The sequence below is a fragment of the Talpa occidentalis genome, unplaced genomic scaffold (assembly GCF_014898055.3).
Source record: "Talpa occidentalis isolate TD23 unplaced genomic scaffold, MPIMG_talOcc4v2.1 talOcc4.2, whole genome shotgun sequence".
Lineage (NCBI taxonomy): Eukaryota > Metazoa > Chordata > Mammalia > Eulipotyphla > Talpidae > Talpa > Talpa occidentalis.
Genome location: NW_023602073.1, coordinates 17150714 through 17167901, shown reverse-complemented (window position 1 = coordinate 17167901; position 17188 = coordinate 17150714). Strand labels below are relative to the sequence as shown.

Sequence of the window (17188 nt, the reverse complement as noted above, 5' to 3'; positions counted from 1 at the left end):
TAAACGCATTTAAACATACAATAAAGGGCCTCCCCGGTGGCGCAGCGGTTGAGCGCTGGGTTGCGAAGCTGCCCGCGGCCTCTGCGGCGCCGGTTTGATCCCCGGCTGCTCCCCGGCCACCAGAGGAGGGTCCCACATGGCGTGCAGACCTCTCCTGCCGCCCGCTGCTCCCCTCAGCAGTGTACTTCGGTCCTTCTGCCTGCTCTGCTCCCCGCTCTGGCTCTGGTGAATTCTCTCACCCTCCCGCGCTTCTGACTGTACCCAGTGCATGTATAAACAAAAAAACAAACAAACAAACCAGCAAACAAATAAATAAAAGCATGCCTCTATAAAAAAAATAAAAAAAAAAAAAATAAAAATAAACATACAATAAAGCTATTAACTTTTTAACATTATAAATTTAAGGCATATATGCTTTAATTAAACCATTACATTTTGAATTAGGTTTTGTTTACCAAAAATTTTAGATCACTATCTCAAAATTTGGGTTCATTTCTATTAGAATTTATATAGGCGCCATTTATAACAAATTTAACACAGCTACCCTCCAGAGACAAAAGACACAAAGGCAAAGACACAGACACAGAGATCTCTTTCATTTAGAATTTTGGCCATTTGCACTAATTTTTAGAGATAGTTATTTTACCAATATTTCTGACAATGCTGACAACAATTATTAATTTACTTTCAAATATTTCTTTTTAAACTAATTTTTTCAGATAAGTAATTATTTCCCAAGTTATATTTGTAAGAATGCCCCTTAGGTTCTAAAGAAAGTGGGGCAGAAAATTCCCTATCAGTTTCCTTGCTCTTTTTTTTTTTTTTAAAGCACGGTCTTCAGGACCGTCTGTCTGCTCCCATTCCCTTCTATTGTATTTAATGTTACAGCAAGAGAAGGGGGAGCATGCAGATGCTTCTCTGGCATTCCGCTCTGAGATTTTGACAAATCCAGTCACCGATCAACCATATGACTTGTTGACAGAACCACAGGCAAAGCCCAATTTATCTCCTCAGCTGCAGCTGTGGAGATTTCATACACACACACCACTCTCTCACACATATACACCCCGAAGGTTATAACCATACCATCCCTCCCTTTCTGGGAGTTCCAAGGTTCCCTACCAAAACCGAATGAGACCACTGAGTCTTCCCTGATTGGTGGTCAGCCTCTCTTTCTGTAATAGGGTGGTCCCCAGGAAAGGGGGAGGTTCCAGGTTCCCTGCCCCACCCAAATGGAGGGTGGAGCTGAGCCAAAGAGAGAAGAAGCTGCAGAGGAGACTGAGGAAGGAAGAAAGCAGGATGCAGAGCTAGAAGGAGCCCTGGAGGAGGCACATGGAGCCAAGAGACACATGAAGAAACTGTGCTTGCCTTTTGGTCGTGGACTGGGTGACACAGATGTGGGTGAGAGACCTGTGGGGAGGTGACAATGGCTGTTTTTAATCTTGATTTTGGTTTTGCTCTTTTCCCTCCAGACTTGTCTGGTTGTTTCTGATCCTTTTCTGTGGGTCCCCACTGGAAGATGCTTTAGATTTGTGGCAGGCTTTGGGGCCTTGCACTGGGCCAATCCTGCTTGGGTGGACTTTTACCCACGAGGGAACGGGTAACATTGGGTGCTTGATTTAGAAACTATATTCTTTGCCTTTCCTGTTTTGTTTCCTAATTGTATTAAAGTTCCTTCCCATTAAAGCCTCATATGATTTGTGTTGATGTGGCGGATGGCAGAACCCATTTAGAATAGGCAGGTTTGCGGGATTTGGGCTGCCCCTATCCCTGCCCTGTAACACTTCTACCACTCTGGGTAGGCCAAATGGGAACCAGGATACCTTTACCTTATATGATCCGATGTCCACATCAAGTCCTGGCCTCACTCAGCCCTTTGGAAGTCTGGCCTGGAAGGCTACGTGGGGGCTGGGCAGGAGCAACCAATCAGAGACCGCCGAAAGTCCTCAGCGGAGCGCGCGTCCCCTTCCCTGGCTCTCTTTCCCATCCCTTACTTGGCGTCCTCCTGAGCCCGTGGCTCAAAGGGCCAATGCGCTTGTTGTTTCCAGGTCAGGGAACCAAAAAATGTTGCAGAAATAAATTCTAGCCTTTTACCCAGGCAGGGGAAGAACAAGCGGTACTTCGGGAATGGTGAGGTCAGGAAAGCTTTATTACTCATGCATGAGGTCTCAGAGCTGGGTAGTCCCCTTAGGTCTGAACACTGGTCTAGAGACAAAGACTTTCTTTTATACACAACTACTTTACATTGATAAAGTTGCTTAGTTAGCATACAAATTCTTGACACTGGAAAAGGGGAAGGATACAGATCTTCCAGGAAGGCCTGGGAGATCAATCACCCTAGCAGGCTGCCAGACCTTGTTTAGATATGCTTATTAAGGAAGCAAACTTACTATTTCCTTTTCATTTCCAGGTCTATGACCCTTTAACAGGGAAAGATTTCTTTTTCTTAGCAGTTCCCTTTCAGTTTCACCCTATTATTATCAGGAAAAGCTCCAGAAAGCTGTGACAAAACTGAGAGAACAAGAAGACCAATGTCAGAGTCGGAAGTTGATCACACAGAAACAAACAAGGAAATGGGAGGTAAGATTTTGAGTTTATTGTTTTCAAACTATTGTGAATCCTAGAGCCCAGGCAGAGGGGATGTTTTAGCACAGCACATGCACCAGACTGAATAAATGACATCCAAGGAAAAACATTCTATGATAATTATCTCCTTTCTTTTCCAACCTTACTATAGTAATTCCTTGGGATTCCTGATACTTCAGTCCAGAGAAGCAGAATTTAGATATTTCTTACCTAGAACCATCCTTGACTAAATTTGAAATTGGAAATTCCTCAGAGTTTAAATAAGTTCATGGTAAAAAGAATTCAACTGCATCACTTTGACACATTTACCACAACACAAGGTGCACACTCGCCCTTTGAGGTTCAAAAACCTTTATGAGCTCTGTATACAGGGTCAGATACAGATGACATTATACTACTCAACTTTATGAGACTGACGATGAGGATAGAACTGCTGTAAGAGCAAATATTTTTTTACTGCTCACTGTATTTCGCTAAGACTTTCCATGTCCAAGCAGTCTCCTGTTCCAGAGACCTATGCCTTACAGAAATACTGATATGATCCCTCACTGGCACTCAGCCTGCAGACTGGTTAGTTATTTATGTCTCCCTATGGTGTCTTTGAAGCCATTGTCCTGGTCCTTTGTGTGTGGATGTTAAATTTAAACTCTCAAAGGAGGGTCAAACTTCTTGCATTTCTGGAATCTCAGGTAATGAGAATTTCCATTGCTGCAAATATGTAAAGACCATGTCAGTGCCAGAATCCAGCTGTCCTGTATGTGTCTCCTACACAAATCAGTCTCCCTTCTCCACAACATCACAGTCACTGAAGCACCCCATGAACTAAGGAAGCCCCAGTGGAAATTGCAACTCTGTGTCTCCCAAATGAAAAGTGAGTCCCACAAGGGAGATCATGTGGTTTCTGACAGTCTTATACATAAGGAGGCTGAAGTGGACACAAGCTTTGTGGATGAATATTTCTGGTATCTGTGATCAAATTCAGCCTCAGACCTCCCTCTATTGATAATCATGGACTCACCTACTTGGGTTAATGTCTAGTCTTGGTGATGATTATCACAAACTTTTGCTTCACAAAATTCCCCAGGATAGGGACATTTTCATACATTTGAAATATAAACTGGGTTTATTAGTGTTTGACCAGGGCCCTCCTTCCCTAATGACATCGTCGAGCAGCCCGTGCCTCCTTGTGATTTGGCTGCTGAAGAAGGAAATTACTGAGTTGACTGTAGAGAACTGGGGCAGCCTCTCCCACATCTGAGTCCTGCCCCCTGGGCCTCACTCTGCAGCAAGGACTTGCATGTTCCTCCACCTCAGATGACTCATGGCAAAAATATCACAGTATCCCCAAACACTTTACTTTTTATAAGAGTCTGTGTTCTTTAAAATAAACATGAAATTTACCATTTCCAGCATCCTTTGTGTTCACTTTATTGGCATCATCTTCATATTGGGGTGTCCCCAACTCTACTCTGCAGTTGCAGAACTCATTTATTCTTCCAACATGGCACTCAATAACTGCATTGCCCCTCCTCCCACTTGGTACCCACATTTCCTTTTCTGTTTTCCAACTTAACGAGGTACCTTTTAAAAGCAATCTTACATTGTTGTCCTTTGCTTTAACTTACTCCACTGACCATGTATCTTCAAGGCTCATCCATGTTGTATCAGAGTTCCATACAATTTTAAGGATGAGAGTTTCCCATTTTAGAGATGTACCTCATTTTTTCCTCATTTCGTCCACAAATGAAGTTTGGTTTGTTTGCACCTTTGAGCATATCTTCTTTATTCTAGGAGAAGATAGAACTCCAGAGAAAGAAAATCCAGTCTGACTTTGAGAATCTGCACACCTTCCTCTGTGTTGAGGAGAAGTGTTGTCTGTGGAGACAGGAGAAAGAAAAAGAGCAGACTCTGAAGATTCTGCAGGACAGTGAGGAGAGTCTGCAAAAGCAGAGCCAGGAACTCAAGAGCTGCATCCTGGAACTAGAGGAGAAATGTCAGGGCCCAGCCCAGGCTTTGCTGCAGGTGAGGCTGTGCCCTGGGAGGACACAGAAGAGGTGTCTGTGCTTGAGTGTTAAGGGGACAGTGGAGAGAAGCAGGGGAAGATGGCAAGGTCTTCCAGATTCTCTGGGAAGTGGGGAATTCCTGTGGGGATTTAAAGTAGTATTTCTTTATCAATGGTTGGAGAGTGGCCTCCAGTAGTCTATAGGGTAACTGTATGTGAATGAAAAAATATACTCCTTGTGCTTTTATAGGCCAATTGGTTCCAGTGTGTCCAATATAAACCGTAGGGTATCATTTGCTGCCATTTGTGTCTGTTCCATGTATCATTTGCTGCCATTTGTGTCTGAACCCTGAGTGCCGGTCTGTTTCCTGGATGATTCTCCAGGTGACTTGTGAGTGTAAAGGGAGACAATCAACATGAATGACAACATTTTCCCTAATTTATTGGTATATCACGTGACCCAATGAACTCTTCCTAGACCTTCTTTCAGCTCCATGATAAATGCCTGAAACTAGTTCTTCTAGGTTCTATAGACTAGGGGTCACATTCTGAGGGTGAGAATGTATTTTGACAGTTCCAACATTATAAGACATCTGCTGCCGCCACCTACGTGGCCCATCTCAGAGGCTCTGCCTGTGTTCACTACTAAGGCCCTCTGAAAGAGTGATGTCTAGAGGAGCTCCTCTGAAGGATTTTAGGTCACTGATGCAAATCTCGTGAGGGAATATGGGAAGCTCCTGGCCTTTTTCCCTAAGAGCCCACAGGCTGCTATGATTAGAGACACAGGTCACAGAAAGTTACCAACTCAGAGGGTCATACACTGTATACATACATGCTGCTATCTTAGAACACAGAGGGGTATCGGTCTACCTGATTTCTGACAGTGTCTATGACTGGGTTACTCTGTTCTTGGAGTAATATTTCTAGAGATTAGCCCCCTGTGCCTCACCCTGTGAAATACTGATTAACCCACATTTAGCCTTGTGTCCTTGTTTCTCTGTAGGGTGTAAAAGACACCTTGAGTGGGTAAGTGCCGTAGGAGCACCGGGGGGCAGGGTGAGGGTCTTTAGGGCAATGGTCCATCCCACTAAAGTTATCTCTGTCCTCTGCTGATCCTAGGAGTCAGCTGTGGAGCTGGAAGTGCCAGAGGCCATCTCTCTGGAGCTCCACACTGTGTGTAATGTTCCTGAGCTTTACTTGGATGTGAAGAAAATGTTAAAGAGCTACCAAGGTATGGAAAGCCAAGAATTCTTTAGATATTATACTTGAAAGATACCGTCGTGGTAATCCTGCTCACCACCTGCCCCTGGAGAGACTCATAGCCAGAGAGATTGTTGAGTTGTTGTGGAGGTGTCCCCTCTCCCTTGTCAGGATGATCCAGTGCTTACACAGGACATAGCCTTCTGGGGATCTGTGCAGGCCCTTCACACTCCCCCTCACATTCATAAACTGCACCAGCCCAGGTAGCCACTCTCCTCATTTTTCCTAAACACTGGGCTTGTCTCTTAATTGAATACATCACCTTCTTTTTAAAACCCCCATTATTAAGGCTTTTTATTGTTGAGTCTATTTGCAATCTGGCTTATCCCACCTGCTGCAGGAATATTGATGCATTTGATACAAGGCTGCCGAGACCCTGCTGGTAGTGGACAGATCATGTCAAGTGTATTTATTGTCTGTCTTTGTATCATGAAAAATAGTCTGAATTTTAATATTTGGCCTCAGGGTTTTAGATAAGGGATTATGGACCTGTATGTGATTCCCCCAAATTAATGTCAGTGCCAAATACCAAAATAAATATCTACGAATGTGATCCAAAAAAGATGCAAAGAAGGAAAAAGCAACCGTATACAAGCCAGGACCAAATGTCACTGAGTTGATTTGTCTACTCTTATCTTTTATACAAACTTTACAACATGGTTCAAATCAGCCTGTGTCTGAGATGAGCTTATATCTTCACTAAATAATTGTCCTTCTTTTAAAAATCCTCATTTATTAAAGTTGGGTTTTTTTTTGCTACATTCATTATTGCAATAAATTGTAATCAGTTAAACAGAATAATAGGCATGAAGAAGTTCAAGGTTTCTCCCACTCCTCGCCAGTCCTACTTTTCCAGGTAACAATACTTAAGATTTTCACTGTATTGGTACAGACAGTGAATGCATAGACTCTCTTTTCCATTTCGTTGATTACATGTAAAGCTACCTCTCCATGAGAGCTTTACAACTACATGTAACCATATCCCTGCTGATGGGGCCTCAGGCTCTCCGGCACTGGGGGGTGACAGCGATGCTGCAGTGATATTCTAGTCCATACAGCCTTATATCCTGGAGCTTTCAATCTGTCAGGCATATTCCTAAGGCCCAGGTTGCTAGAAGGTGTTATCTTGATGCCTGTAACCAGGTAGCTTGTTCCAGTGGAACAACAGGTACTGCCACCTGCAAGGTTCCTCTAGCCTACCTGAGTGCTTTCTGTGGCCGACAAGAAGGGTTTCACATGTGTTCTCCTGTTTTATCCCACAGTCCTCACTGTAGGAAGCCTTTTTTTTAAAGATTTATTTATGTATGCATACAAGAGCTGGGTGGGGTATAGGCCAAAGGTGTGGGTTTGGGGTGAGCGGATTCACCAGAGACAGAGTGGGGAACAGAACAGGCGGAAACACCAAAGTACACTGCTCAGGGGAACAGCGGGTGAGACAGGAGAGGTCTGCTGTGCCATGTGGGTTGCTTCCTGACCATCGGGGATAGAACTCGTGTTGCAGAGACTGCAGACAGCTTCATAGGATGTGTCTTACCCCCTTGCGCCACCAGGGAGGCCCCTGTAGGAAGCTTCTTTAGTTTATACATGAGGAAACTGAGACACAGGAGGTGAAGTGAGTGTTGTAAGTTCCCACATGGAGAATTGGGGACTGAGACCGTATCTTGAGAACAGTTTGTCACTCTGCAGTATGGTAATAAATGAATATGATTTTTTTTAATTGAAGTTTTAAATTCTCTTGTTATTTTCTTGTTTTTTTTTAAGTGTTCTTGCACAAAATACTACTGTGAACATTTCTGGCTCATAATTCCTTGTTTCCTTGATTGGTTTTTTCAGTGATGTACCTTGTGTGGAAGGTGCTGTGTAGGGATGCATGTTTTAATTTTACTAGATATGCAGATCTTAAAATTGCATGAATGGTACCAACCTGCAGTAGGGGACTCCCCAAAGTAGCACAATCCCATGTGACTTGGTGAACAACTTATACTTTTGACAACCCAGTGGATTTAACCATGTACCTAATTATGGACTTAATTTTATTTCTCTGTTCTCACTAATGGTGTTCAATCTCTTTTTGTAAGTCTGTTAGCCCTTGGTCTTGCATTTGGATATGTGAAGTTTCAGTGTTTGTATTGACACATTTTCCTCAAGGTTAAAGAGCTAAGTCATCCCTGGGTACAAAATTTATCAATGAGCTCTTTGCATTAATTGGTGACATCATGAGATTTCTCTCCCTTTATCAGATAATGTGGTGATTGTGAAAATTTGCTTTCTAATGTTGAACCATAGATGCATTCTCAGAAAAAGACAGGCAGGAGAGTTTCAGAGAGGCTACTTAGGCATCAGCGCTCTTAAATACAGTGTGTGACGTGTTTTCAGTGTCTCCTGCAGGCCCCTCCTTTCCATTCCTATAACCCGCCTGTGCAGCTCTCTGACGACTGTGTGTTGGCTCCTTAACTTGACTTCTGAACTGTTTCTCTGGTTGATAATGAAACCACCCTAGTCTTTTGTACTGTGAATATAAATATATTGATGTTTGGTATGTAATGTAGCGTTTCTCATCTTTGTTCTCTAAGTAAAACAGGTCTAATAAAGGCTATAGCTTTCCTGAAAATTCTGGAAAATTTTATTATGTCTCATTTTTCATATGTAGCAATTTATTATTGTCCCATTGTACACATTTATGCAATCATTTCTATTCCTATTTTTTAATAATAGATATCTATACACATGTGTATAGATAGATATGTATCCATACATAGCTGAGCCTTTATTATTAGTTTTTTTTAAAATATATTTTCTACATCATTTTTAATTTTTAAACAATGTTTGCTATTTTTCCCCCTCCTGCCCCTCAGGTGTAGTTCCCATAGAATTTCCTTCACCAACGCACCCGTGCACCATCACCTCAGTCCCCTGAGCTCCTCCCTCCCTCCCTCTGATCTCTCTCCATTTTCCTCCCCTGCAGGATGTCTCTGGTTTATAATTGTCTGTTTGTTTTTGTTTTGTTTTGTATTATGATTTTTCCTCCTGATGTCTTACTTGGTTCCCCTATATTCCTCCTATTAGTGAAACTATCTGGCATCTTTCTTTTTCCTTCTGACTTACTTCACTGAGCATGATTCCTTCTAGCTCCATCCTTGTTGCTGCGAATGGCATGAGTTTATCTTTTTTGATTGCTGAATAGTATTCCATTGTGTATATACACCACATCTTCTTGACCCAGTCATCTGGGTTGCTTTTGGGCATTTGTGTTGTATTTTTGGGCATTTGTAAAACCTATTATAGGTTTTACCCATTATAAATAGTGCTGCAATAAACATAGGAGTACAGGTATTCTTTTGAATCAATTTTTTTGTAGATCCCGAGGAGTGGAATTGCTGGGACATATGGTAGCTACATTTTTAGAAGACTGAGGAAACTCCAGACAGCTTTCCACAGTGGTTGGACCAGTTTGAGCTCCCACAGCAACGTAGAAGAGTTCCTTTTTCACCACATTCTCACCAACATTTGTTTTTGCTAGTTTTTTTGATATGTGCCATTCTTCCTAGTGTAAGGTGGTATCTCCTTGTGGTTTTGATTTGCATTTCCCTGCTTATAAGGGATGTTGAACATTTTTTCATGTGACTGTTGGCCACTTGCATTTCCTCTTTGGAGAAATGTCTTTTAAGTTCTTCTGCCCATTTCTTGACTGGATTGTTTACTTTGTTCTTGTTGAGTTGTGTGAGTTCTCTGTAAACCTTTTTGATCAGTCCCTTATCAGTTGTATAGAGTACAAAGATTTTTCCCCAATCAGTGGGGTGTCTCTTTGTTTTGGTTAATGTCTCTTTTGCTGTACAGAAGCTTTTCCATTTGATGTAATCCCAGGTGTTTATTTTTTCCTGTCTTTCTTTGCTTCAGGTGATGAGTCTTGAAAGTGTTACTGAGATGTATGTCTTGTAGTGTTTTACTATATTTTCTTCTATATTCTTTATGGTTTCAGGTCTTATGTCCAGATCTTTTATCTATCTTGGGGTGATTTTTGTGTATGGCAAGAGGTAGTGGTGTAGTTTCATTCTTTTGCCTGTGATGGTCCAGCTTTCCCAGCACTATTTATTGAACAAACTGTCCTTGTTCCATTGTATATTCTTTGTTCCTTTGTCAATGATTAGTTGTTCATATATGTGTGTCTTTATTTCTGGGCTTTCTATTCGGGTCCATTGGTCTGTGTGTCTGGTTCCAGGCCATATATACTATTTTAATTATTATAAGTTTGTAGTATAGTATGAAGTTTGGGAGTGTGATACCTCCATTCTCTTTTGTTTTTGTCAGTAGGGCTTTGGCTATTTGCCGTTTTTTGTGGTTCCATATGAATTTCATCAGTATTTGCTCTGTTTGTTGGAAGAATGTCATTGAGATTTTCATTGGAATAGTGTTGAATTTGTAAATGGCTTTTGGGAGGATAGCCATTTTATCAATGTTAATTCTTCCAATCCATGAGCAGGGGATGTCTTTCCATTTCTTTGTGTCTTCTTCTAATTATTTTTAACAGTGTTTTATAATTTTCTTATATAGTTCCTTCACCTCTTTTGTTAGGCTTATTCCCAAGTATTTGTTTTTTTATTGTTTCAATTATAAATGGGATGGTTTTCTTTATTTCTTCTTCTTCAGATTGATTGTTTATGTATAAGAAGGCTACTAATTTTTGTGTGTTGATTTTGTATCCTGCTACTTTACTAAACCGGTTGATTATTTTGATTAGTTTCTCTGTGGAGTTTTTAGGGTCCTCTATGTATATTTTCATATTGTCTGCATTCATGATAGTTCTACTTCTAAAAATATGGAACACTTCATGAGTTTGCATGACCTCCTTGCACAGGGGCCATGCTAAACTTCTCTGTATCATTCCAATTTTAGTATACGTGCTGCTGAAGCAAGCGCTATTACTAGTTTTTAACGTATTTATATTGTACTCCTAACCCATGAGTCAAACTCTTTTTGCCACATCTCCTGTTGTGTTTCACATTGACTGAAGGAAAGAGAAGTCAGAGCGAAGGGAGCCTGGTTGATGTTTCCACAGGGCTCAGCCTTCCTGGTGGCAGCAGAGAGGAGGAAGCTGGGGAGTGATACAGAGGAGAGGGAGGGAGCAGTCAATACAGGAAGTGTTTTGCACACTTGGTTTTTCTTATTGGGCACCAGCTGTTGTTGTGACCCAGTTACAGTGGGTGGTAACTGATACGGGAAACTCCTTAGCTCTCTTCATTTTAATACTGCTCTATTGGCAAATATCAACTTTAGCTTATCACATATTTTTCTATTCAACCTGATTCTAGTTATATGCTTTTTGTGCTATCAGTGTTGAGTTTATTTCCTTATACTAATCCCTATGGAACATTTTCTCAAGCAAGTCAGAAGAGCTTCACTTATAAGCCATGGGGCTGGCGTGTGTCCTGATACCTGGGGAAATCCTGGAACTTCAGTCACAAGTTATGACATGAGCTCTGCCATTGTGTTTTCTGATCTTTGGAGTGGGTGGTTATTAGTAAAGGGAAGGACTTGACTACTGTTATCTTCATGATTCCCGCCTGCAAGAGGAAGGGCTTTGGGGAGGACAGTAACCATGTCCACCCTGAGGAGTTCTGGTCCTTGGTTTCTCTGAGTGACTAAGATGGTGATGATGAGGATGATGAAGATAATGATGACATTTACTTTTACTATCACATATTTATCACTTAGCTTCTACCAGGAATTTCACCAAACACTAATCTTGTATTAGCTCATTCCAATATCTTTCCCACAATTCTTTGTGCCAACATGATGATTTCTGCTAAATGTAATTTAGCAATTTATAGAATGACTCACACAGCTAATAGTAAGAAAAAGTTTGCAATTGAACATAGCCTAGATTTATTTAAAAATAAGACATAAAAAACACGTCTTGTTTTGGTTTTGATTGTTTGTTTGTTTCATTTTCTTTAGTCAGCGTGACTCTGGATGCAGATACAGCTCATGTTGGCCTAACTGTGTCTAAGGATGGAAGAGAAATGGCTTGTGAAGATGCCAAGATGAAGCTTAGCACTTCCAGGAGATTTTTGTGTGTTACCTTGCGTTACCTTTTGTGCGTTACCAGTAACCAGTACCTGGGCTGTGAGAGCTTCACCTCTGGAAGGCATTACTTTGAGGTGGATGTGGGAGAAGGAACTCAGTGGGACTTAGGAGTTTGTCTGGAAACTGTGTGCTGGGCCTCTGCAAGGAATCTCAAGTTTCAGTCTGAAGTCTGGGCCTTCAGGCTCTGCAGAGGGCAACAGTATGCAGCCCTGACCTCACCTCCAACTTCCCTTTCTCTGAGCAAGCAGCCCCTGGTTGTGGGGGTTTTCCTGGACTGTGAGGCCGGACTTGTGTCCTTTTACAACATGCTGACTGGCTCCCACATCTTCACCCCTCTGAAGACCTCTTTCTCTGACACTGTCCGACCCAGGTTTATCCGTCTTCTCCTCTATTCCTGCCTCTACCGGATGAGTAACCAGGAATTGCCTCTTTTTTGGGATCGTAGAGAATGATACCATTATAATGACATGATGATATGATCAAATACAATGAAAACCCTGTGAAGGTAGAAATTTCCTATGTTCTTCACTTCTCTTTCCTTATACTCAGAACTTGCTGAGCTCTCAGTGACTCTGCAATAAATCTGTATTATGAATGGACATAATGGCTAAAATGTTGCAGATGATCAGCCTTCACTGGGGAAAAAAGAAGAAAATAGCAGTGATAGTCCATCGTCCTCTCCATCCCTCTTCACTGAGTTCAGAGACCTGATTTCCAGGAGTCCTGGTCTGAGCAGCAGGGTGACCGGGAGTCTAGAGGGCTGAGTGCTCTCCATGTGTTTGGTGCCATGTGAAGACATGTGTGCATGTACAGGAAACTGCAGGCATCTCTATCAGCTGCATAAAAGAGCAGGAAACTCAAAATAGCAGAGATTCTTCTAATCACTGACATTTCATGGCTGGTGGGAGCGCAGTCCTGGATGGCATAGTAAGTACAGATATCTACCAGCCTAGTGAGTCCACTTGCATAGGATCCTAACTCAGTAAAGGATGAGAAGAGTTACAGTAGTTTGCATTGACAGGCTTGAAACTGGGAGGAGATTCTGTATAAAAATGAGCTTTGATGGGGACTCAATCTAGAAATAAAGTTGACTTATTCCAGACTGCTAGTGTCACCCATCTTGAAATATTTTAAAATGTCAAAAATTAGTTATCAGTGTCAGGATTTTGAAAGTTTTTATTATGATTCAGATTGATCAAGTAGATTGATCAACTACCTGTGTATCTTAGTGATTCACGGGTGCATTCCATGTGGGACTGAAATGATCTGACCTGAGTTGGCCAAGCCCAGCACCATGGTGTAGTCAGCCTGCTCTCAAACAGCATTAATGATACCCACAAAAAGCCACCCAATTGCAATATGTTATAATAATATATAGTTGCGATAAAAATCAATGTGTGTTGACTTTGAAATATTCTGACATCCTCTCACAAGGAAGAGCAAATAGTGTGGTTTTTATGATATTGGATGCATCCACCCAGAGGGAAGGCTTGAAACTACAGTTAATGTAGGTATTAAGTCTGGAGTTTTCTGTACACGAGGGTCACCTTTGGGGCCCTAAACTATTAAGGGTGCAGATTCTAAAAGGGGTGAAACCATACAAATGCCCAGTCAAATAGGGTTGGCCTGTCGTGGGGCCTGACTATTGACAGCTTCTGGTAAGGAAGCACCAGAGAAGGGTCACGCAGTTCCCAAAGAACTGGGTCAGAAGCAGAGAGAACATGCAAAATATTGCACCTTCTTTTATGACAGCCACTGAGTCTGCCAAGGACAAGAAACTATCTCTCCACGTGTCTCACACCCACATATCTTTTGCAAGTACCTCTCCCTGGTCTCTACTCATTTCTCTTCCAAGTCCTCTGTTCAAGTTGAAGATAGAGGAGCAAGAGAGAAAGGAACCCACCAGTCTTCTGTGTATATAGGTTCATGAGGCTACCCTCAGTTTCCAGTAGCTTCCCCACTCAGAAACTCTATGGCACAGTTGGATATGTAACCCCAGATGGCTGCATGCAGGTGGAATCTCTTTTAAGCTCCTTCCAGAGTCCCAAATCTTCTCTTCCATTAAGGGAAACAGCTCTCTTAGAAACCAGTGACTGTCAGGAATTCTGGCAATTTCTGGTACTGCTCAGAGGTTACCGTGCTTACCACCCACAAAATGCATATACATAAACACAGCCACTACACACACCACAGACAATTCATCATACTAACCCAAACCCCAGGTTTTGGCACATGGTACATACCACATCCCCCGAATATACATAGCACGCACACACATATATTTACTACACACCATACATACCACATGAAGTATCTGACACACTCACACATGCCTATGTCACTCACATGCAACAGTCATGACCACCACACCCCTCTCACGGCCCACCATCCTCACCCATGTCCCCCACACCACACCATGACCACCACACCTCTCGCATGTCCCCCCATCACCCATTGTGTGCACGTACTTGCTTGGGGCTGCGTCGAGAGTATGTCAGAATATCATTTTCTGGTTTCACAGATCACACTGGGCTGTAACTTCTAGACACTTGGGATTTGTCAGTTGATGATACTGACACAAATCTCTACCCTTTGGAGCTGAATTCCCATGAAGGAAGCAGGAAATAAGCAGGTAAGTAAATGTTCAGTGAACAATGCCTGGAAGCAAAACAGAGCCCCTGAACAAAATAAAGGCCCTAAGCAAGTTTCAACTGAGCGAGAGGTGCATCTTCCTACAGGAGGCCACGGTAATCCTGGTTGAGGGGAGACAGCTGAAGGACTTGAGGAAAGTTCCTTAAGGATTTCTGTGACAGTTTTCCAAAGACCACTCATGTCAATCCAGGGAAACACTCCCGAGTCTGGGCATCTGACTTCCTGCACCCAGACTTGTAGGGGGAAACCTCCCCACTATCTGGAGGAGATGCAGCTCCCAGGGGGGCTCCCTCTGATCTCTCCTGAGCTGTCTCAGCACATCACACACATCACATGAAGCACTGGGCTCTCCCCACTTAGGGGACATTTCTCTGAAGGCTCTTCTGCATCCCCCACCCCTCTCCGCCCTGAGCTCTACATGATCTCCTCCTTCACACAGCAGGTGCCAAGGAGGCAGTGGTCACAGGACAGACCCTGTCGTGAGCTTGTGCTCTTGTCTGTTGCTGCTGCTGTGTGGGGGTGGTTGATCCTTCATGGGGTCCCTCATCTCCTTTCTTGGTCCATTGACAAGGCAACTCGGGATGACTGGTCCAGAGTCTCAACCATGACAGTGATGGTGCAAGTAGGTAGAAGAGAAGTCACCATAAGATCAGGGACCACCTCTTCCAGAGCTGAATGCCTCAGAGGGGTGTCCTGCCCCTGTGTGGTGTCTCCTCCCCAACCTGTGCCAGGACATGATGAGTCATGAGTGGAAATGGGCAGAGGCTCTGGGCACAAGAATGTGGGTGTAGACCTGGAAGAAACTTCTCTTGCGTGTGAAGAGAGGTACCTGGGTCACAACTGGGCCTCGGGCCTGAGCTGCTGGACGGCAGGCCTGTGGCTGGGCAACACCCAGGTTCCTCTGCAGGTCAGCTGCCAGACAGACCCCAGATGGCTCTCAGGTCAGCACCAAGCCAAGCACCGGGGCCCAGGGAGCAGCCAGGCAGCTCTAGAATCCCAGTTCGCTTCACCTGACTGGCTCCCCCTTCTCCCGACCAGCCCCTCAGACTCTGCAGAAGTTAGTTCTTAAGCAAAAATACTATGTTGTTATCAAAAATGCCTTTTATACCGGAGGCTATAAATATGGCAGAGCCTTGTTTTGTTTTTTCCATTAATTGTAACTCAATATAGTGTTCTTTATTGAACTAGAGGTGCTGGCACTGAGGTACTTAATGCTTGTCCCCTGACCCCCAGTGGCACAGGCCACTGATGACGCAGCTCCCACGTGGTGCAGACCACTCACTGCAGGGGCCTCATGGCTCCTGTACTCTCCTGTGTGGTGACTCCGGCATACGCATCAGTCAGGCAGAGCAAAACTGAAGAGAAAAGCAAGACGCAGCAAGAGAAGACAAGAGTGGGAGGATGATGTGGGGAAGTGTTGCAGTATCCATGAGCCCTGCTGCTGTCACCCCCTTTTCCCACCACACCCTCCAGAGCAGTTTGCAACAATAAGGGCTGGAAATTGCAAGGATAATATGGTTGAGGAGAGTCTTGGACTCCCAAGCAGCCTGGTGGCAAAAGTAGACAGAGCTCAGGTCAGAGTCTGTGAAGTGACCTCTGCAAGTTGCTGATTTGCGGAGACTGTGGGGGTGACAGAAGCGTCCTAGGCCACCATTTATCCTTTCTGCTGTTGCTGTAAATGAAAGGGTCCTCTCCTGTGTCCCCCTCCCATTTGGGACATGTGTACAGAGTCACAGTTTCCTCCCCATGTCCAGGAGTCTGCCTTCCTACATGTTAGTTTCGTTTCTGATTTAGATCAGAGCTCACTTCCTTTTTGTAGCTGCAGGGAGTGGCAGCTGGAGGGACCCCACCCTGAGTGTGCGGCTGTGCTGAGTGGCACAGGAGGTGAACGACGCCAGGCCAAGGTGTGTCAGGAAGAGCTAATGTGTCTGTGTGTGCATGTGTGTGCGTGGTGGGAGGGCAGCAGTGGCAAAAGCACTTTGGTTAGGCAAAAGCACTTTTGGTTTGGTTTGCTCTCTAGCCCTCTCTCACCATCTCTTTCTCTTTCTCTTTCACGCCCCATCTCAGAAGATCGTGCATGAGAGGTAAGTGAAGGCCCAGGACCCGCACCCTGGGTGTAAGGAGGGGGAGGCCTTTCTTTCCAGGAGCACAGAGCCCTTAGGTTAGATGAATCTACGGTCCCTTGAGGGAAATAAGGTGTGAAGGAAAAGAAGTCTCCATTTAATTCTCTATGACTGGAGAGCTTTGTCCTTATTGTTGGAGCAAAATAATCAAATCATCAACTTTAGTTGAATCCCAATTCTGAATTCAGAGAATTGCCATGTCAAAGGAAAGTAGTTCTCTGTGTTCTTCCTGATGACACTCTCTGGCAAAAGCCACCCAGGAATGGGAAAAGCGGGATAACACTAGGTTCCAGAAGCAGCCTCATGTGGGAAGGACTGACTCTTGCCCCTAATCACTCCCCTCGTGTCTCTGGGTGTCAGATCCTCACTGTGATGCTAGGGGGTGAACACCCAGGTAAGGCCAGGCCTTACCCACTGCTTCCTGGGTTCTACACACTCCCTCCATCCAGTCACCCTAAATCTCCTGGGAGACAGTCATGGC

At 43.7% G+C, this 17188-nt stretch overlaps 1 protein-coding gene and 1 non-coding gene across 2 annotated transcripts in view; both read right to left on the bottom strand.

Moving 5' to 3' along the window:
* Positions 1 to 17188, bottom strand: part of LOC119251752 (E3 ubiquitin-protein ligase TRIM38-like) — a 73445-nt gene that overhangs the window by 12626 nt on the left and 43631 nt on the right. The window lies entirely within an intron of this gene.
* LOC119253578 (U6 spliceosomal RNA) lies at positions 10659 to 10765 on the bottom strand. Its single transcript, XR_005127117.1, has one exon. It is a non-coding gene; the product is annotated as a U6 spliceosomal RNA (small nuclear RNA).